At 33.8% G+C, this 8,081-nt stretch overlaps 1 long non-coding RNA gene across 1 annotated transcript; it reads right to left on the bottom strand.

Annotated features, from left to right (window-relative positions):
• Positions 1-5,243: 5,243 nt before the first annotated feature.
• On the bottom strand, positions 5,244-7,763 carry LOC148778976 (uncharacterized). The gene is made up of 2 exons (XR_016046757.1): positions 6,764-7,763; positions 5,244-6,457 (listed from the first exon to the last, which is right to left on the bottom strand). It is a non-coding gene; the product is annotated as an uncharacterized LOC148778976 (long non-coding RNA).
• Positions 7,764-8,081: the final 318 nt, after the last annotated feature.

The raw sequence follows: 8,081 nt of genomic DNA, 5'->3' as shown, positions 1-8,081 counted from the left end.
TAGCACATTGCCGGAGCAAACCATTATATTGCCGGAATGCCCAAGTGTCGAACCGCCCTAAGACAACTATCGGATTGAAACTGAGTACTGCCAAACCGCCCTTTGCAACTACGAGACCGCTCTTTGCAACTGCGGGACCGCCCTTTGCAACTGCCCGATCGCCCTCCAAAACTGCGGGACCGCCCTTTAACAACTGCGGAACAGCCCTTTGCAACTACAGGAGCGCCCTTTGAAACTGTCGGACTGCACTTTACATAGCACCGAAGCCTTACTGCCGGACCGCACTTTCCACATTGCCGGAGCCCTTTTACACAACCCCGGAGCCTTACTACCGGACCGCACTTTACACATTGCCGCCCTAGTGCCAGACCACACCTTACACAATGCCGGAGCGTTACTACCGGACTATACGTATACAATGCCAGAGCCCTATTTTGGTGGGATAGAGGAGAGAGACGTGGGTAGGGTAAAAGTAAAGAAGGGTAGTTTAAATATATTTTTTATTTTTTGGTTGGCGGTATTTGTAAAAAAAAAAAAGTGTTTGCATAGAAAATGTATTTTAGAGGAAAAACTGAGAGAAAAAATTAAGTTGAGCTAAGTAACATAAACAGTGTAGTCATGGTTGTTTTTGTTTTTGTTTTTGTTTTTTTTTTTTTTTTTTGTAATTTTCTCTTTAATTCATTGTCATTTGTAATCGCTAATTGAACGGATGGTATAGTCACTCTATCTCCTAGAAGTTTAATTAATTGTTGTGTGTACTCGCTAATCGTGGCTCATTATGGAACCATTTGGGTTCCATAGGTTACACGATAGGATATGCTAGTTCGGTATAGCCACTCTATCTCCTAGAAGTTTAATTAATTGTAGAGTTTTTAATTAATTGTAGTGTGTTCCATAGGACTATATGCTAGTTGTGAAGTTTAACTAATTGTAGAGGTTTTAATTAATTGTAGTGTGTTCCATAGGACCATATGCTAGTTGTGAAGTTTAATTAATTGTAGAGCGCATTTTGGTTCAAAGGACCATAGTACCATAGGCTCATTTTGGTTCCATAGGACCATAGGCTAGTTGTGGCTCATTTTGGTTCCATAGGACCATAAGTTCCATAAAAGCAAAGTTGCAACGGGTTCCATAGTACCATAGGTTCCATTGGAGCAAAGTGGTGGATTTAAGTTGAAGATAAGGTGATTTATAATGGGATTTTATTGATTTCATAGGAAAAATAGTAAAATAGAAGCTATCTTTCTTCAAATTCTTTTTCTGATATGTCTTTCTAAATTGGTGGAAGGAAACGCATTGTGAATGTGACTCCTGCATTACTATGCCCATTGCCATTCGGTAGGAGAGGAGAATTCCTATAGCTCTTCTGCTCCAAAAGGTTCCATGAATATCCATACAAAACTAAAAGGTTCCATGAATATCCATACAAACAAATATTAGACACCGAAATACTTCTTAAACCTTAATTTTGTCAACTATAAAACCTGATTCTATCAAAACCACCGAAGAAAAACATGTAAATTCACATAGCAAAGATTGAAATGGAGATAAAATTCGTGTATCTTTATTTTAACATGAGAGAGAGAGAGAGTCTTGGGTATATCACAGAAAGAGGGGCTTGGAAAGCTAGAAGAGAGAGGAGCGTGGGCAGATTTTCTTTGTATGAGGGAGGAGAGAAAGCTTTCAGTTGGGAAGGTCCATTTATACTAATAATATGTACTTGCGAGATATTCAAATGAATTTATTTTTAAAATTGAATATTTTATCAATTATAAATTTAATATTAAATATTATTTTAAAATATTTAATTAGCACATACCTATTTGGCACAAATCAAAATAAAAATGATTAAATAATTTAAATTACTCAAATAAAGTTGATAGAAAATTTAAATTATATAAACAAAAATAAGGGAGAAATTAATATGAAGTATTTCTAATGCCAATAGTAAATATAAGGTAACAGTTTATATAGAGCCGAGGCTCTAAACAATCAAATTTGATCCTATCTCAAAAATTTCATTAGAAGATGTTGTTTTAATGCCCAAATATTCTCAAATCGATCATCTCAACCTCAAGATGCATGGACATGAGAAAAAAATGGATTTCAAGTTTTGGAAATAGTGTATTATGTAATGCATTTTTGGACGGTCAATTTTCAAGATTTCCAAGTTTTCATAGATCTATCGATCTACACTATTTTTGAAGCTTTAAACTTTATAAATAAAAATGAAAATATATTTTAAGGCAATCACAAATATTTTCAATATTGAAACTACATTTCTCGACACTATTTGAAGGTAGACTCTACTTTGATTGTTTAGAGCCTAGGCTCTATACAAACCGCACCCTAAATATAATGATCTTTTAAGACATAAAGTCTTGCAAATACCTATATATAATATATTAGGCTATTAAGGCAAATTAATATAAAGCCTTTTAATGCCAATATCAAATATAATAGTCCTTTAAGGCAGAAGGTATTGCTAATACCTATTTCCAATGTATTAGGCTATTATGGCATACTTAAAAGCATTAGCCATGTTATAGAAAAATGATCTGAAGCTACATTGGTCAATACCGAATTTCAAAAAGAAATTCTTTAATCCTTAAAGTTATCGTATTAATAATTTTTAACTTTTTTTGGTGTGAAATGTAGTTTTTATTAAATATTAAATAGATAAGTTGTTTGTTAATTATTCTATATGCCGATTAAACAATTCTTATTAAATATTATAACACTTATTGATAAATTCTATTTATGTTATCAAATATAATTTCTATTAAATATTATTAAATATGTAGAAGCCTTAAGAAAATGTCGACTTAAAAATTTTAAAAATGAAAGAAATAATTTAAAATAAAAATTAATGTGCTTGTTCATTTTTTTTTTCAATTTTGGTATGGATGGTAGAAGTTGCAAAAAAGAAAAACATAAAATAGAAAAAACATAAAATAGGAAATCATTATATTATTTTTCCAATAATTGTTAAAAAAAAAAAAATTACCATTATGTTATAATTTGAATTGAGTTGTCTAATAAAGGATGAGAGAAATAAATTCTTTGCATTATATAATTTCAGATTTTTACTCGTAGAAAACAAGTATTATTTTTGCCACAAAATAATCTATTTATGAATATATTATAATTTAAATTATATTAATTACAAAAATAATAAAAAGAGCATTTATTTGTGTTAATAGTATTTTCAGCTAGTATATTACAATTTACAAAAAAAGGATAACCTGTTGACTAATATATTATAATTTTATTACTAAATAATGAATATATATTTAAAAAAAAAATTAAAGTTTTGATCTTCTGTGGAGATATCAAATCCTACGCCATTGTGATGCCTTATGCCCTTGAAGAATTATTCTTTACAACTCCTATGTCCTTTGCAATTTGGAGGGGGCTATTACAACACTCTACTATTTAAGAATTTGATGGGAATCAAGGAAAATTGAAATAGCAACATACTAAGCACACACATAGAGGCATAGAATCCGAAAAATTAAGTTTAGAGATACACTCGCAGTAGGCATTTATGCTCATAAAGAATTTCTTATTTTATCAACAATTTAACAGTTTATCATTTTACCATCGTTCCAACTAGTAACTCCCTCGATATTACCTAAATGAGGTGAGACTTGGACCATTTGATTTTGTGTTTTGAGTCCACTATCAGTGTGCCAAGTTTCAAGGCCGAAGCATTTGTACGCATTTATTGGAGTAAGACGTGTCTAAATTGTCTCGCAGGCTTAATTGATGGAGTCGTGGATAACCGACTCATTGTAAAAAATCCTTATAAAATATGGACGAATTTGTTACCTTGATATGTGGTTCAGTAGTTATTTTCCTTTTTTTTAAGTCCTAATTGTAAAATCTATACTTCCCATTTTAGTGAAACAATTATAAACAAGGCTAAATTAAAAAATAAAAGTATTTAAGGGTCGAAGAAAAAAGTATCAATAAATATCAAATTAGAAACGCCAAGTCAATTTGTAAAACGTGGTAATCAAAAAAAAGAAGAGAAAATTACGTAAATATCCGTTCTAGTTTCCGTTATTACCAAAATAACGAATGCTTCCCGTTATTACTGATATGTCCATTTTTTGGACTTCATAATAATTCTTTTTAAAAAAGACGAAACTACCAATTTTCGGTTTTTTAAAAACCGAAATCAAGCCAATTTCGGTTTTAGAAAAACCAAAAATTTTAAATTTCTGGTTCTTCTTCAAGAACTGAAAATTTAAAATTTTTGGTTCTTCAATAACCAAAACTTTGTTTCTCTCCCAAAACCGACAAGTTTCAGGCCAAAAACCAAAGGCCTACCTTCGTCAGTCTGCTCTTCAAACCCCACAACCATGGCTTTTTTGATTAACAAAGATGGTTTCAGAGAGAGAGAGAGGTTTTAGGGAGAGAGGGGGTCTCTGAATGAGAGAGGGGGGGTTTGAGAGAGAGAGAGAGAGGGTTTTCGAGAGATAGAGAAGGGGTTTTAGAGAGAGAATACACAAAGGACCCATAAGAGATAATTTTTTTTTGAATAACCGAAAATTTAAAATTTTATGTTCTTCAAGAACCAGAGGCCCACATTCATTAGTATGCTCTTCAAAACCCTATAACCATGGCCTTTCCGATTAGCAAAAATAGTTTCAGAGAGAGAGGTTTCAGGAAGAGAGGGGAGTCTCTGATTGAGAGAGGGGGGGTTTGAGAGAGAGAGAGGGTGTTTCAGAGAGATAGAAAATGGCTCTCCGATTAGCAAAAATGGTTTCAGATAGAGAGAGGTTTTAGGGAGAGAGGGGGTATTTGATTGAGAGAGGAGGGGTTTGAGAGAGAGAGGGTTACGAGAGATAGATAAGTGGTCTGAGAGAGAGAGAGGTAGAAAGAAAATACGCAGAAAACCCACAAGAGAAAAAACATTTTGGTTTTTCAAAAACTGAAAATTTGGGTTTTTGAAAAACTGAAAATGGGTAGTTTCATCTTTTTAAAAAAATTTGTTATGTAGTCCAAACAAACAGATATATCAGTAATAATAGAAAGTATTCAATATTTTGGTAATAACATAAACTAAAACGGATATTTATGTAATTTTCCAAAAAAAATTCCATTGGGCTAAAGATCTGAAAGCAACTACGTGTGATGGGAAAATAGAAAAAAAAAAAAAAGAAAAGAAAAGTGAAAGACCACAACATTTTTTGAAGACAATTTCAATTCAAAAGTTTCTCAAGTACAAAAAGACATTTTTTTTTTTGACAAGTGTACTTAACTTTTATTAAAGTAATGTTGGTCCAAAGAAATCGATTACATCAAATCAGAGGAATCAATTACATAATCAAAAGAAACACCTTTCTTTGCCAGGCCATCTGCTTCTCCATTTGTTTCTCTAAGCACGATGAAAAGAAACTATCAAGAAAGCTGCAACATCCATAACCTTCAACCACAAAGATCTTAACCCCCAAAGGGGTTTCGAAACAAAAGAGCACCAATTAATAATATTAAGTGAATCCCCTTCAACGATTATTGGGTTCTTTAAACCTCTATCTTTCCAAATCGTTAACCCATGAAAAAAGGATGCCAACTCTGCATAATTTGCAGTAGTAAAGCCACATGGACTAGCATAGCAAAAGAGAATGGCACCTTCATTTTCTCTGCAAATCCCACCAAATCATGCATTGCCCAGGTTACCAAAAGAGGAGCTATCAAACGTATCTGATGGCAGTGGATCCCAGAACAACCTTGGTCTAATTTTAAAAAACTGATATTTAATGAGACTCTCTAACTTATTGAAAACATCAACTTTAGTAACCCCAAAACCTTCTTTAGTTATCTTGAGCCAGTTCCAAACCGTATTCAAAACTCTAAACTTAAGCTCCTGGATCTCCAAAAATACCCCATCAAACACTTTTCTATTTCTCTCCAGCCACAACTCCCACGAAAATGGCATCCCTCATGATAATCCAAATAATAATACCAACTTTTGGAAGCGCAATCAAAGAAAAATATTTTATAAAATGAATGAGAGAATCCGGCATAACCATAGCTACTCCAATTTCATGTAGAGCCCATTGCCATATATGTAAAGACACAGGCAAAACAAAAACAAGTGGGGACATGATTCTTCATCATTTTTATAAAACAAGCAAGCATTCACTAAAATCTTCCCCCAATTTTCTAAGATTATCAATGGTTAAAGCCTTACCTTGTAGCATAATCCAGAGGAATCTCTTTACTTTTACGGGAGTCTTCCACTTTTAAATTTCTTGAAGTTCTGGCTGGCTCCGTCTAATACGATCATTGATAAAGCAATTAGTAAGCTGAATGCATAGAAAAATTCCCATCCATTTCAGATTCCCAAACCGCCTCATCTCTAGCCATAGGAGAAATATAGGCATCGGCCAGCAGATTCAGCAAATCAGTGAATTGATCTGCCACCACCCCGGGAACTCGATTGTATCTGCACGTGATATTCCAAACAATATTATGATCAACCATCCTTCCCACTTCATTCACCTTAACCAACTCATTCGAGCATACAAGTCACGATATCTGAACTTCAAAGCAATATCAGATACCCATCTATAATGCCAAAACAAAACCATAGCTACTCCAATTTCATGTAGAGCCCATTGCCATATATGTAAAGACACAGGCAAAACAAAAACAAGTGGGGACATGATTCTTCATCATTTTTATAAAACAAGCAAGCATTCACTAAAATCTTCCCCCAATTTTCTAAGATTATCAATGGTTAAAGCCTTACCTTGTAGCATAATCCAGAGGAATCTCTTTACTTTTACGGGAGTCTTCCACTTTTAAATTTCTTGAAGTTCTGGCTGGCTCCGTCTAATACGATCATTGATAAAGCAATTAGTAAGCTGAATGCATAGAAAAATTCCCATCCATTTCAGATTCCCAAACCGCCTCATCTCTAGCCATAGGAGAAATATAGGCATCGGCCAGCAGATTCAGCAAATCAGTGAATTGATCTGCCACCACCCCGGGAACTCGATTGTATCTGCACGTGATATTCCAAACAATATTATGATCAACCATCCTTCCCACTTCATTCACCTTAACCAACTCATTCGAGCATACAAGTCACGATATCTGAACTTCAAAGCAATATCAGATACCCATCTATAATGCCAAAACAAAACCCCATCTCCTTTGCCTACATTTCATCTCACAATTCCAGCAATAAAAGTTCTCATAGAACAGATTGTTTTTCACATAAAAGATTGATTGCTGCCATCCCTACCCCTTGCAATCAGCCGATTAATGGGATCCACCCCATACTTCGCACACAAAATTTGCTTCCAAAGGCGTCCTGTTCCATTATTCGCCACCACCAGACATCTAAGCAAGTCAAAATCAACCAAGATAAAAGTCTTTAAAGATGGCACTGGTTCCAAGTCCCACGTTTGCCAAATCAATAATTCAATCAAGATGCTGAAAATACCGTAGTCAACATCGGCACTTACATCCAAAATCCAATCAGGGGCACTAATTCGACATATTGTGGGAAGAGATTTCATCGAGTAGACTTAAGGATCCTGATCATTCAAACTTCAAAGAGCACGTTGTAGGGTGCAAAATTGGAAGTCTGAAGAAAGCATAAACATCAGAGACAGTATATTGGTTTCTCTAAAACATGGTCTGATAAAAAACCTCGAGGAATATTTCTATGGATTGCAGCACACGGACTAGGATTCTAAGGACAAGGGGATACCCGATGGTTCCTAGGATACCCGATGGTTCCTAGTCTCAAAAATCAATTAATCAACTCACATTTTAAAGTAAAATAATAAGGCATAAAAAAGTTTTCCAAATTTTAGCTTTTAGGAGTTAGGTTTTGGGTAGCAAAGGATCCTTTAGAAAAAAGAACACAAAAAATTTCAATTTTTTTTTTTCAAATTGAGCCTTACAGTGGAAGGATTTTTATGTCACTAGTTAGAGGACTCCATGATTACATGAGCTTACGTTCTTAACCAAGTTATTTTTTAAAATTTCCATCTTTTGAAAAGGTTTTTTAAATTTCTTAATTTATTTTTCCTTAATTTGTACTAATTATTTTTCAA

Source organism: Amborella trichopoda, chromosome 13 (assembly GCF_054954075.1).
Source record: "Amborella trichopoda isolate Santa Cruz 75 chromosome 13, AtrichopodaSantaCruz75HAP2 v2.0, whole genome shotgun sequence".
NCBI lineage: Eukaryota > Viridiplantae > Streptophyta > Magnoliopsida > Amborellales > Amborellaceae > Amborella > Amborella trichopoda.
This window is presented reverse-complemented; position numbering and strand designations above follow the sequence as displayed.